Source organism: Cupressus sempervirens, chromosome 8, assembly GCF_028749045.1.
Source record: "Cupressus sempervirens isolate cs-2001-9-10 chromosome 8, ASM2874904v1, whole genome shotgun sequence".
NCBI lineage: Eukaryota > Viridiplantae > Streptophyta > Pinopsida > Cupressales > Cupressaceae > Cupressus > Cupressus sempervirens.
Window position 1 is genome coordinate 764,520,519 of NC_143125.1, and position 15,647 is coordinate 764,536,165.

General features: G+C 36.6%; 1 pseudogene; it reads right to left on the bottom strand.

Moving 5' to 3' along the window:
* Positions 1-4,839: 4,839 nt before the first annotated feature.
* On the bottom strand, positions 4,840-8,736 carry LOC149544664 (disease resistance protein Roq1-like; annotated as a pseudogene).
* Between the last annotated feature and the right edge of the window lie 6,911 nt (positions 8,737-15,647).

A 15,647-nucleotide genomic window follows, 5' to 3' on the forward strand; every position in this document is an offset into this window, starting at 1 on the left:
ATGTATTTCAAACTTTTAAAAAATGGAAATGCTTGGTTGAAAATGAGATTGGTAAGAAATTAAAATATCGCAGATCTGATAATGGTGGTGAGTATTGCGGTCATGAATTTGAAGATTATTGCTCCACTAATGGTATTCATAGACATAAAATTGTTCCAAGGACTCCACAGAAAAATGGAGTGGCTAAACGCATGAATAGGACTATAATAGAGTGTGCAAGGAGCATGAGGATGCATGTTGGGTTGCCCTTAAACATGTGGGTGGAAGCTACCAATACTGCTATATATTTGATTAATAGAGGTCCCTCTACTCCTTTTAGTTGTGGTATTCCATAAGAAGCATAGACTGGTAAGAAAGTCAGTTATTCTTTTTTCAAAACCTTTGATTGTAAAGCATTTGCTCATATAGTTTCTGAAAACAAAACCAAGCTAGAAGCTAAGTCAAAAAAATGTGTATTTGTTTGATATGTCATTAATGAATTTGGTTATAGGCTTTGGGATTTTGAAAATCATAAAATTGTAAGAAGTAGGGTTGTCATATTCAATGAGAAAGTGTTGTACAAAGATCTGTTGTAACAACATGAGAAGAAAGAAGATGATTACGTAGTGTTGAATGATACTCCAAAAGATGATGTTTCAGCCATACCTTATGATGTGCAAGAACAAATACCAGACACACCAATGAATGTTAGGCGGTCAACAAGGATAAGTAGATCTCCAGAAAGATTTTCTCCCTCTTTGTATTCTATTTTACTAACAGATGTTGGTAAACCTGAATGTCATGATGAAGTTGTGCAAGTGGATACTAAGATTCAGTGGGAGTCTGCAATGAAAGATGAAATGAACTCTTTCCTAAAAAAATAAGACATGGAATTTATGCAAGTTACCTACAGGTAAAAGGGCTTTATTGAACAAGTGGGTTTATAGGTTGAAAGAAGAGGGAGGAGGTAAGAAAAGATTTAATGCTAGGTTAGTTGTAAAAGGATTTGCATAGAAGAAAGGCATTGATTTTGATGAGATATTTTATCATGTTGTTAAAATGAATTCTATTTGTACTGTTTTAAGTATTGTGGCTACTGAAGATTTGATTTGGAGAAACTTGATGTTAAAACAACCTTCCTTTATGGTGATTTGGATGAGGAGATATATATGGCTCAGCCACAAGGATTTGAGGTCAAAGGTAAGGAGAACTTAGTGTGCATATTGAAGAAAAGTTTGTATGACTTGAAACAAGCACTTCAGAAATGGTATCTAAAATTTGATAGGTTCATGCATGAGTATGGATATAGTAGGTTTCATTCAGATCATTGTTTTTAATTTAAGAGGTTGGATGATGATAGCTACATTATTTTATGTTTATATGTTGATGATATGTTTGTAGCTGGGTCTAACATGGATCATATTAAAGGGCTGAAATCCCAGTTAGCACATGCATTTGGTATGAAGGATTTGGTTGTAGAAAAACAAATCCTTGGTATGAAGATTTGCAGAGATAGGAAGAACAAAAAATTTATGCTATCTCAGGTTGATTATGTTGAGAAGGTGTTGCAACATTTCTCTATGGAGAATGCTAAAGTTGTTAGCACACCTTTACCTGGTCATTTGAAGTTGAGTAAGGAGATGTGTTCGAAGACACAAGAAGAGGAGGATAAGATGTCCAAGGTACCCTATGCTTCCATTGTAGGAAGCTTGATGTATGCTATGTTATGTACACGGCCATATATTGCACATGTAGTGGGTGTCATTAGCAGGTATATGAGTCATCCAAGAATTGAGCATAGGAATGTAGTCAAATGGATTCTCAAATATTTGAGAGGAACATCTAGCAAGTGTTTACATTTTGGGGGCTCTACTACTGCTTTATAGGGATATGTTGACTCAGATTTGGTAGGGGATATTGATACCAAGTGAAGTACTACAGGTTATGTCTTTACTATTGGTGGGGCAATGGTGATTTGGGTTTCTAGGTTACAGAAGGTTAATACATTATACACTATAGAATTAGAGTACGTTGCTGCTACATAGGTAGCCAAGGAGATGATATGGCTTCAATTCTTCTTGGAAGAATTGGAAAACTCCCAAAGGGATAAATATTTGTTTACAGATAGCCAGAGTGTCATTCATCTTGCAAAGAATTCTACTCTACATTCCAAGACCAAACACATACAATTGAGGTACCATTTCATTCGATCTTTTTTGGTTGATGGACAATTAAAGTTGGACAAGATACATACAGATGACAATCTAGTAGATATGTTTACAAAGATTGTGCCAAGGGAGAAGTTAACTTCCTCTTCAACTTTGGTTGCTCTTTGAGATTGAACAAGTATACAACAACAACATAGTCTATGGTGGTTTGATCTAGTGGGAACCTCGTGTGGTAGCGATATTGCTACAAGATTAGTCTCCAAATGGAAGATTGTTAGTTTGTGGTGATTCATCAAGGAAGTACTATACATAATTATCGAGATTTTTTCATGATTTTGACCCGACATGTAATTATTAATTATAACCCTAAAGTGGTTTAATACTTGTATAAAAGGGCTTAGGGTTAGGGATTGTTTCATAAGGTGATGTGAAAATTGGTTCTTACGGTGGTATTGAGTTGTAAGTAAAAATTGGTTCTTGTCACAATAGTATTGAGTTGTAAGGGATTACATATTGTAATCAGGTTGTAATCACTAGATCGTAAAATATTGAATTTGCTATTTGGTGGACATAGCCTAGGGATTGGGTGAACCACATTAAATCTTGGTGTCTTGTGTTCTTTTTTGTGTGATCTATTATTTTCTAATATGTTTTATATTTGCATGTAATTTTTATTTTTGTTTGAGGTTTAATCCTAACAAAGGCTCAAGGTATTTTGTCTCAACATATTTGCAAGATTGGGTCATGGAATTGTATACAATGAAAATTACCAAAAGATATTTCCATGACTTCTAGAATAATACCAATCATTTATGCGATGTTGACCAAAATTGAGAAATAATATACATTGATCCAATATTTATTGTCCTATTTCTAAACATGACTCTTTCTCTAACTCTATTCCTAACCTTATTGAACCCTCACTATAATATTAACCTTAAGTTTAACCCTAATTTTATCCCTAATCTCAACCTTAATTTTATATCTAGCACTAATCATACCCTTAACTACAAAGATGTTTCAAACCATAACTATATATTTAAGGTCTTAATTTCCTCTCTAATACTAATGGTAACTTTATTGCTAAGTCTAATCTATCTATAACCATAATGATAATTCTACCTCTAAAATCAAGCTTCTCCCTTATTAATTTTTTCCCTAACCCTGACACTAATTCTATCATTAACACTAATGTTGTCTCTTATTTTAATTATAATTATAATTCTATCTATATCTTTATCTCTAATGGTAACTTTAGCTCTATGGCAACCCCAACAATATCAATTTTTTGAACTCTTAACTATAATTCCATCTTCATTCCTAATTATATTATTAATTGGATATATATATTATACCATTATAATAATGTCTTGATACATATTTCCACAACGATTATTTCTATCAATTTCTAAGGTATGATAATTCTTAGTTTTTTAAAATATTGTTATTCAATATGTATATGATAGTCTACATGAAAATGAATTTTTTTTTCCAACAAAGCGCATGTAAAATAGTCTCCGATAGAGCTCTCTTGTATATAGCTGCAAGCAACTATGCTTTTAATTACAATAGATAATGTAATTTTCAATTACATTTTCTTTTCTCAACCTTTGTATTAAATTTAGATTCTTATATATAAGGTTCGTTTTGAAATTCATTTTTTCTAATGTTGCTCGTTAAGTTTTGACTCTAAGTTGACTCATTTAAAACCTTTCAAATTCACAAAAAAAATTAAAAATCCATTGATAATCTCTTCTTTTAAAATGATACAACTATTTATTTATTAATTTTATTTTTTAAAAAATCAATTAATCATTTTATAAATGTAAAATGTTTTAGACCAATTTTTTTTTTCCCTTTAACAACGAAAAAATGTCCACTATTTTATCATACTTTGAATTACACTCCTTTTTCTCTCTACGACATTTGTATTATCATAAGCTTGATCAACATAAACTATACATTGTAGAATCAATTAAATAATATTTAAAATGATATTTCAATTAATTGTGTAATAAGAACTTTTTGTTTACCTATTCTAATAATTATTTAATATATATCAATAATTAGGAACTAAAGCACAAACAATTCAACTAGTGAGAATACGTGTTTACTATTTTTTTATAAACCACTATTTAATGTACATAAATTAAATTAATATTTTTTTTAATAGACCAAATATGTATTATATAATATTTATCACATACTAATTAATGCTCATCTTAAAAAATCTTTTTAAAAATCTATTATAAAAAAAAATAGAAAATTAACGTGAGAAAAATAGAAAAATTAAAATTAATAAATAAATAAAATTAAAAAAACTAAAAACTAAAGTAATTTAAAGTATATCAACTTATATATATATATATATATAATAATCATTAAAAAAAATTCTATCGGAAAATCTATTATGGAAAATCATAAAATCAAAGAAGGGCTGACTAATTTTAGAGGAACTTTCTCACATATAGTCTATTTAAAAACTAAAATACATCACAGAAGATTCTTGAATTTCTTCCAACAATGAACCAAAAGAACACCGCCTTTTATTTTTGAATTTTTTACTAAAGAAAATACAAATAAACCTCGATAAATTACCAACTAACCAATCATAAAATCAAAATTAGTATATCATAATTCATTTTTAAAATCAAACCTTAGAAACTACATTTGCTTTAACAGAAGTATTGTCTTATATACGACAGAAGTATTCCTCTAATCTTAATCTTTCCAGCTCCCTCAGCTGAGAAATTGGGAAACCTCACTAGATGTTTTAGATTGGAAAAGAAAACTTCCTTCAACATAGCACAACATGCAAGATCAGGAAGCTTCGTCATACCGCACTCGTAAAGTACGAGCACGGTCAATTTTGACAAACGTTTAAAACTCGGTAACTCCGTGAGTTCTCCCATATTACGCAGTTTTAAAATTTCCAATTCATCACAAAACTCTAAATTTTTGGGCGACGACGAAGCTTTTGGTAAAGTGAGCAGCTCTAGGGTCTTTAAAGAACTTGGCACATCTATATCTGGACAGGACGGCACCACGTCACATTCCCTCAACAGAATGTTGGAGAGTTTGTTACACCATCTGAGGGCAGCTGTCATCTGAGGGCAGCTGTCGAGGACAATACTTTGAAGCTCCACGCATCCTCTACAGTCGAGGGGGGGCCTCACTTTATCACACAAATTGAATTGCACTTTCTTCAAATACTGCAGACCATTTACGTTGGGGAACTCTGACAGAGAAGGATAGCGAACATTAATCTCTCTTAGATATAAACAATTGGTAAGATCTCCCAGCTGATTGAGCCCACGGGAGACTGCAATTTCGACCTCAATATGTTGCAACTCTTGGAGGCTGCTTAACTCGGGAAGTTTAAACATTGGATGTACCTCTCTTATCTGAAGCCACGCCAGGTTCAGCAAGTTTTCTATCCCGTCAAGCGCTTCCAGGTCTTTGCAATAGCTTAATGTGACGCTTCTGAGGCTGTCCATCGGACTCAAGTCAAGCTTGCTCATATTCTGCACTTCAATGAGCTGAAGCACTAATAGCTTTCCAAGGTACTTGGGGGCGATCTGTCGGTACGCGCATCGCTCCAACTTAGCCAATTCGAATCCTGCATTGTCCTGTGAAATTAACCCGCATGTACTATGTTGTGTGCCCTCCCACCACAGCCATCTACCCATTTCTATTGCTTTGCTTTGCGCGAACTCAATGTATAGGTCGTGCATGCGAATTTCAGGTCAACGTTCTTCAACAAATGACTTCTTACATAGGTCCTCAACCTGAAACCACGTATGAAATTCTAGTTTAGCATTCAGCAGCTTTTTAATTAGATGAAACAACCAAATCGCAAACTTAAATGAATTGAAAGAAAATATTCAACTCACCGCTTTCTCAATAAATTTGATCTCTTTGTTGAGAGTCATTGCCAGCCATTGAGTAACATTGGGGGGAGGGATATTAGGCGGCATATATAGAGCGAGAAACATGAATATGGTGCGATATTCGGGACGCATGTTGTCAAAAGCTTTGCCCAGCAAAACCAACAAGTCATCCAAACCATAACCACAGCGGTCTACCCAGCCTTCTATCTTATCAACCCATGCTGAAAAAATCTGAACCATATTTACTAGATAGGTGGCCAACAAAAGCTTTTAATGCCAAGGGATTAAATGTTCTTTCTCTAGGACTGACGTCTTTGAAGGAACATGTGTGTGCGCACTTGACAGTTGACAGCAAAAGCTCTGTCCTCTGCCGCCAACGTGGAAAATTCTATACAAGCCCTTTCCAACAAGACGGCTATGGCCTCTTCCTCTTTGAGCTTTGGTACGCGCATGCATGATTGCTTATCTATTTTGAAGTGCTTCTGTAGAACATCTATACTCCGAGCGCTCAAAAGGATGCAGCTGTTTTCTCCCAAATACGCCCTGAGATAGTACGTCACTTCGTCTATACTTTCTTCTGTAATATTGTCGAGAACCAACAATACCCTTTTTCCCTTCACTCTTCTATACAACTCTACTTGCACCTGTAAGATAAATACATACATACCTTGTTTACAGTCATTTATACAAGACTGGTGTTGTAAAATGAAATCTGGATGAGAAGGTTAGAACATCCAGCCAGCATATTGAAGTATGTGAAATTGTTCACCTGATCTTGGCATTGCAATGTTTGGAGATGTGACTGAGGGCAATGAGTGAGATAGTGCAGGGCATGTTTAATTCTTTCGAATGAATCGCCTCTAGAAAATTCCAGATGGCACACTTTACCTTCAAATTCTCCCAATTTGAAGTTGCAGAAAGCCTTGCCAAGTGTAGTTTTCCCCTGGCCCGCTATTCCATACAATCCTGCAATGCCGATTCCCTTTCTCACGAATAGAACAGCTTTGAAAAAATCTGCAACCTCCTGCATAGATATCATAAATATACATTAGACTATGAATATATGCATGATTTAGGCAAAATAAGGTATTGAGATGTTTTTCACCTGACACATGCGTGCTTCTCCTTGCATGGCAGGGACATGGTACTTTGGCGAGGGTGTTGGAAGTATCTACCAGATTTCTCTCACAATTTGATCTCTGAACAGAACTTCACAATCACCTTCACTGAACTTCAACCCGTTAATTCGTCGTATTTCATTCAAAGCTTGGTGCCATTCTGCTCTCTTTTCACCGGATTTCTCCAACTGTTTCACCTTTTGTTGTTAGCGGTAATGTTTTTGAGAGCATCCGGTGAAATCTGGAAGAACAGAGGTAATATATTGAGATTGGGATTTGTACGGATTAAATCTTTTGCTCTCACGAAAGCAGAAAGTTCCAGCATTGGCCACTTTGATTCCAGGTAATCCATGGAGAGAAGTAAAACTGCTACTTTGCATGTCTTAACGGCTTCAAATATATGAAAAGGGAAATCTTCCCCGACTGGCAAGCTGTCGCGATCTTGATCAAAGAAGCAGGACACACCTTGGTTTGTGAGGTCTGTGTGTAGCTGTTTTTCTGCTTACCGCTGTGACTGAGAAATACATCTTGAACCAAAACTCTCTGTCCGTAGTCACTGTAAGTGTATATTGAAATAATATAAATTGAGTTTTAAAATCGGATTCATGGGAGAGAGAAGGAAAGAAACATTTCAAATAAATGTATCTCACCAGCTAATCGTTCTATGGTAAACTTATAGTCTCCTCACTTGGACGCGAAGCTTGAGAATTTTCTCCCCTGCTTACTTCCCCGAAGAGAATGGTCTTTAACTGATCCATGGGGTGTATTTTACTAACATTTCCTCAAATAATGAATTGAAGCAAGATCACGAGCCTGCATGTATAAAAGGGTAGCAACCAGAGACTTTCGTTTCTATGATTGTGCACTCTGCAAGCAATTACAGGACATTCCAAAATCAGATAACTAATGTTTATATGAAATTTGTGGACTTACAAACATATTTTTTGTCAATCCATCTTTGGTTGGTTAATGAAGTTAAAAGATTAAAATGTCCTTAAACAGATCCCTCCCTCCAATATCTTTTTCCCAAACTCAAAAGAAGGCTCAGAAATATTTTTCTGAAAGTTGAGAATGTTCCATGAAGCATTTGTACTTCAGATGAATAGTCAACAAGATGGATCGGCTGAGGCCTTGGCATGCACATTGCATAGTGCATCCAAACACAACACACCAGTTAACTCACTAGATTGAACTATAAATGGATCAAGATCTGGTAAATATCATGTGGATTCATCCTACCTACTTCAACAAGGATACATACAACTTGAGGTATTAACAAAAGAGTTAAGAGATGTCTTATGTGATACTGTTGTCCCAGCTTAACAAACATTAAGGTTGACGCTATGAAAGCAATCAAGCGACCTGTGGGATGGATTACCTTTGATCTGTAGTACTCACACTCCATTAGCAGGAGGTTAGCGTTCAGTGTGACCCATTTTGGGGAGCTGGGGAGGGTGCAGGGGAGTTGGGGACGGCGTCAAATTTAGGAAAAAGAACGAAAACACAATTAAAGATCAGGGCGACGAAAAAGAGACTCGGCTCTAAAATTAGCTTTATTTTATAAGGAGCTATACCTGACATTGCGTTGTAGAGTACTTTGAAAAGCTGCCTAAGAAGCCCTGCTGGAATGGAGAAGAAGATAGGTCGTTAATGCAAACCAGTTAGGAGATGAAGAGTTTGTTTGGAGCCAATAAAATGATAGGGGTCTATTTGTTTTGTGGAATTATAGAATGATAGGATTGTGATATTGTTATAACTGTGTAGTTTTTGAGTCAAACTCATTCACCTGTGTTTCATGAGTAGTGATTCACATGAATCCATTTTTCATGATCTAGGTGATGCTCACAAAGGTGAAGCACCAGGACTTCTCGGGAGGTCACCCATCTCATTACTACTCCAGTTGAAGAGCACACTTAACTATGGAGTTTCCTCCATGGTTAAACCTACTCTGCTAGCAAATGGACTTCTCCAGAGGTCACCCATCCCAGTACTACTCCAGTTGAGAGTGCTTAACTATGAAGTTTCCTCTATGGTTAAACCCACTCTCAAAGTACGGAATTTCCTCTATGATTAACCCCGCTGTCCTGGTGCTTCACTTCTGGAAGCATTACCTAGATCCAATGACTGCTAAGTGTTCCATTTATTTTCATGAAAGATGGATTCACGTGAATTCCTACTCATGAAACATGGATCAATTAATTTGACTCAAAAACTAAGTTAAATCCTGATAGCAAAATCACAATTTAACTTGCTGTGAAAAATATATCCTAATTATCAAATGATAGAATTTACAAAGGTACGAACACTAAAATTTGTCAATTAAAAAAGTTTTAAATTTATAAAATTATTTTAAAAATATGGTTGTAATCTTTTGACCCAGGGGATGCATTTTAAATTTCATAAATCTGAAATTGGAATACTAGAACAAAATTCAAAGATTCGTGACATGAAGTCCGACAATTAGTGAAGACATGAGATCCTTAATTTGACAATCTTTTTTCATTATGGTATTACCAGAAGTTGTCATTCAATGAAGCTCAAGTTCGAACGATAGTCTTTGAGTGGCAATCTGCAAGGGAGAAGAATAAATGAAAGAAAAAAAGTCACATTCAGCATGCTGGAATCTGAAAAATTATTGATGCTAATGGTAGAGAGTCTGAAAATTTATTGACGCTAATGGTAGAGAGACTTCATCTAGGTTTTCTGCAGATCGATGTGTAATAGGCCCAAAAATGTGAAACTGAAAATATGAAATGAAAGAGAAACTATTGATTCAGATTTTAAGGATACATTCGAAAACATTATGAATAATATATTGAATAATTTACATTGATGTTTGGGCATCTTTATATAGTTTTATTTCCCCTTACAGCAACCACTTACGGGAATAACTTCCCACAACTATATATTGAACTGACTTTATTTATCTAATCTAAACACAAAAACTAACCTAATTAATGTAATAAGTTCAACATTCCCCCCCTTATTACATTAATCCAATAAAATTGAAAAGCCTTCACCAAGATGATAAACTTTGATGAAGCTCCTTCACCAATCTTTGAAAATAGTCTGCAAGTTCAGATTGCAAATCTTAATCCTGAAGTTGAGCTCTTTCACCAATCTTTGAAAATAGTCTGCAACTTCAGATTGCAAATCTTAATCCTGAAGTTGCCCTCATATCCCAACTTCAGATTGCAAATCCTGAAGTTGGCCTCATAAAAATATTGTTTCTACCTTTTTTACACAACGAGACATAGTTCCTCCACAATTTCACATCTCCATGGAGTGTGCCTGATGCCTCTTTTGGTGCTACACATGAGAAACCTTTCCTCCAAAAGTCCACATCTCCTCCGAGTGTGTCTAACGCCTCCTCAAGTGCCGTAGAAATAATCACCACTAATATGTGTGGATGTCTTTCCTCTGAAAGTTGACATCTCCTTTGAGTGTCTCAAAACGCCATTGTTGAAATCATGCCCCCCCTTCATTTAATAGAAGGACAATCATGTAGCTAAGCCCCTTCTTTTCTTCAGGGACACAAATCTATCAATTCCCCTCTTATCTTCAGGGAGGAATTGGCCAAGCCCCAACTTTATAGGGACACAAATAGTGGCTTCTCATATAGTAATCATCTCTAAGCGAGAAGTTAGCTTGAGATGATAAAAATATTCCAACCTCCATTTCCTCCAGCCTCCTATTTTATTCACAAAAAATAGGATCTGGTCATCCAAAATCCATCAAAGGCACTCTTCTCCCCATTGATTAACCTGCTCTGATACCACTGTAACAGGCCCAAAAATGTGAAACTGAAAATATGAAATGAAAGAGAAACTATTGATTCAGATTTTCACGATACATTCGGAAACATTACGAATAATATATTGAATAATTTACATTGATGTCTGAGCATCTTTATATAGTTTTATTTTCCCTTACAACAACCACTTACGGGAATAACTTCCCACAACTCTATATTGAATTGACTTTATTTATTTAATCTAAACACAAAAACTAACCTAATTAATGTAATAAACTTAACACGATGGACTTAGAAATATCATGTTTTGTTGTTGGAGAAATTCAATATTTGTGATCAAGTCTGGCAGCAGCAGCAAAATCTGGAAGCCAACTTGCCTGCAAGTCAATGATTGGAAGCATGTTTGTTGACTCCCCATAGCCGTATACTATTCCAGGCAAATTCATGAAAGATTTTACAAATTACAGGCATAATTGAGGAAGAGAATTATGGTATCAGTCGAACAAGGTTTGAATTTTCAATTTGTAGTGTGAAGACCGATTACAAACTGCTAAACAAATCGGTCACAAGCTATCAGAGCTGTACAGGTTCAGCTGGAAATGAAAAAGACACTGTGTACAACGTGGCGTGGGAAGGAAAGGCATCTTTAGGTGAGTTTAAAGGAAAAATTTCAATAATTACAGCAGATCGATAATTTTGGGCAATATTACAGGCCAAAGTAGAGATGGTTTGGTGTGAATCCTAAGCAACATTCTCACTTTGAAAAAATCACATCAGTATTTCGTATGAACGGCTACCCACCCACTGGAGGGGAGGCACTCGTTATCGATACAGACTTGGGCTCTGCAGGTTGGCTCTATAAATCATGTGAAAAATCTAACTATTGTAGTCACTAATTATCAATCTCCTATTATAAATGATTATTAAACTGCTGAAAACAAATTCCCAGCTAATATCAAAAAATAACACAACTGCAACTTCACTTAAAATATGGAAAGAAATGCGCAACACAATGAACACAATATTTTCGAACAAATTGTCCCTGGAAAACCCCTAAGGGAAAACCAATTCTACAGATGAGAAATTATATTAAACTTTAGCAAATCAAGAGATACAAAATTCCTTGCCTCTCACTGGCAGAACTTCGACAACCTCCTAATTTATCCCGCTGATATTCCCCACTGCTATTCCCGTGCTAACATTGCACCCTTGCTAACACTACAAGACTGTTTGCTAACACTGCAAACGTTTCTCCAAAAACTTGTTCCTCCAAAAGACCCAATGACCCCTTTCTATACTACTCCTGTTGGTAAACCACGATCGAGATTAAATCAAACCAACGGCTGAGATGAAGACAACTCGACAACCAATAATAGAATTGGTTGCAAACTGTCCAAAAGGGAATCACTAAAATTAGTAAATAATAACCATTTACTAATTCTTGGCAAGTGGACAAACAGCTATCCAAACCACCCATAAATACAACTACTATTCATGGATAAGGAAAAACAGCTGTCCAAGCTACCCATAAATACTACTGCTATTTTCGAGTCAGAAATAACAGCTATTCAACTAACAATAATTAACACTCCCTCTTAGCGAGGAAGCTGTTCTACATGACACCCATCTTATCTCTGAAGAAGATAAATTTAGCCTTTCCCAAAGCCTTCGTCAGAATGTCTGCTACCTGCTCATCTGTAGGTATGTATTGTAGTCGAACAACTCCCCTTTGTACACAATCTCTGATGAAGTGATATCTGATATCTATATGTTTAGACCTATCATGAAACACTGGATTCTCAGACAACTTGATGCAACTCTGATTGTCACAATGTATCATAGTAGTCTCAACCATCTGACCAAACAAGGCTACTAACAACTTTCGAAGCCATATAGCTTCACATATTGCCATGCTAGCTGCTATGTATTCTGCTTCTGTTGAACCTAGAGCCATAGACTTCTGCTTCCTGCTGAACCAAGATACAACTCCTGATCCCAAGCTGAAACAACACCCTGAAGTACTCCTTTTGTGCATTGTACTTCCTGCCCAATCCACATCAGTATAGCCTATCAACTGTCTATATAAGGTGGGATCTACATCCTTCTCCTTAGTTGTATCTACCTTCCTCCAATTCGTGATCATGGGTGTAGACATGGCTTTGCAATCCTCCATTGCAAATTTCTACAAGATTTCAATGCAATATTTCCCTTGACCAAGGAAAATCTCCCCATCTGTCTACCACACTTCCATGCCTAGAAAGTAGTGCATAAGTCCTAAATCCTTCATCTCGAACTTTTCTGCAAGGTTCCTCTTGCAATCCACTATGAGCCGTAGTGAACCTGTAAGAGATAGATCGTCCACATAAAGAACAAGAATGAGAATCTCACCCCTAACCATCAAGTAGTAGATGTTAGCATCTACTTCACTCTTCACAAAGACCATTTTTTGCAAGTATGTATCTATGCGCTCATACCACGTTCTAGATGCCCGCTTGAGTCTGTATAATGCTTTCTTCAATCTGCACACGTGGGTCTCTTTGTTGTGTGCTACAAAGCCTTCTGGTTGTTCTATGTATACCTCCTCCTTCAACTCACCATTGAGGAATGCTGTCTTGACATCCATTTGATGGATTTGCCATCCCATCTGTGCTACAAGTGAGATTACAGCTCGTATAGAAGTATACCTGGCAACTAGAGCAAATGTCTCCTCATAGTCTATTCCCTCCTTTTGAGAGAACCCCTTTGCCACAAACCTAGCCTTGTATTTCCCGATGCTACCATCTGCACCGTTCTTTATCTTATAGATCCAGCATGATCCAACTACATCCCTATCTATTGGTCTAGGTACTACCTCCCACACATCATTCTACATTATTGAAGAATATTCCTCAACCATAGCATCTCGCCATACCTGATGTTTTGCAGCTTCCTGATAGCTAGAAGGCTCACTATCTACCAACTGACTAACTAATGCCACATAGTCATTGAACTTGACTTGTTGTCTTCATTGTCTAGTACTCTTCCTAGGAGCTCTCACAAACTCCTGAGCATCCCTTTGTGTATCTGGAACCACATGGTTCCTGCTGCCAACTGTAGAGGATGAAATGTCAACCTCTAAGTCTTCTAGATGCATTTCCTATTGCACCCATTGCTCCATACTTTGTGAATCTTCACTAACGGAGTCTACACTCATACTGGTAACTGTACTTTAGCTTTGCTGCCCTTGACTTGGCCTTGGAGCTTCTGTTGGCTGCTCACTCTGATCATCTGTTGGAAAATCTCTAGATCTCCTGAATGCCTTGTTCTCCATGAACTTTACATCCCGTCTGACAATAATTCTTTTAGTCCCCGAAATGAAAATCCTATATGCCTTTGAGGTCTCACTGTACCCAACAAAGTACCCCCTCTCTGCAGTCTGATCTAACTTTGTATGTGTATCTCTAGGAATATGACAATATGCCAAACTCTCGAATATCCTTAAGTGACTAACATTTGGCTTCTTCCCTGTGAAAACCTCCTCTGGTTTCATCTTCCCTAGCACCTTGTGTGGAACTCTATTTTGAATGTAGACTATTGTATTACATGCCTCTGCCCATAAGTAACGGGGCATGTCCTGGTCATGTAGCATAGCTCTTGCTGCCTCCAATATAGAATGGTTCTTCCTCTCAGCAACTCCATTTTGCTATGGATTGTAAGGAACAATCTATTCTCTCTTGATTCCTTCTCTGGTGCAGAACTCCTGGAAGACATTTCCTTTATACATGCCTCAATTGTCTGACCAAAGAACCTTTATCTTATTTCCTGTCGATTTCTCCACAAGAGCCTTGAACTCTTGGAATCAACTAAAAATCTCATCCTTAGTCTTCAAGAAGTATATCTAGGTCTTTCTAGAGAAATCATCAATAAAAGTAACATAGTACTCATATCCTCTGAGAGATTTCGTCAACATTGGTCTACAAACATCTGAATGTACTAGATCAAGAACACCCTTAGATCTAGTGTCACTCCTTGGAAAAGATGCTTTTGCAAACTTCCCCAACACACATCCCTTACATACATCGTCATGCTCTGTGCTCACCTTTGGAACACCTGTCACGGTCTCATGAAGCAATCTAAGTGCTCCATGATGAATATGGCCCATCCTCCTATGCCATAGCTCTCTAAGATCTCTAGGATTATTGTTGCTCATAACTGCCTTAGGAGTATCAAACTGCAATCTATAAAGGCGACCACTCCTAACTCTAATAGTTATGGGTCATTTCCAATCCTTGTGCTTAATCAACACATGTGTCCCTCTAAAGAGTACATTATACCCCCTATCCTGAAGCACAAATACAGAAATCAAATTCATACCTAAGCCTCGCACATATAACACATCATGAAGTGGAATTATCTTTCCATTCTCCCTCTGAAACTGAATAGTCCCTTTCCCAACAGGGTTGAGTTTGGACAAGTTCCCCATAGAAATCTGGATGTTGGTGTCCTCCTCCTTGTAACTGGAGAAGTACTCTCTAACTCTTGTCATATGAAATGACGCCCCACTATCTATATACCAAACACATTGTGAGGTTAAGCTAACCATACAAGCTATGAGTGCAAACTCATCTTCCATTCTGCTGGAGAGTTCTTCTTCACTTACTGAAGCTGCCACCTGCTTCTTACCCTTTTTCCTCTCTGGACAATCATTGAAATAGTGGCCAAATTCATGACATCGAAAGAACTTGACCTTAGAAAGGTC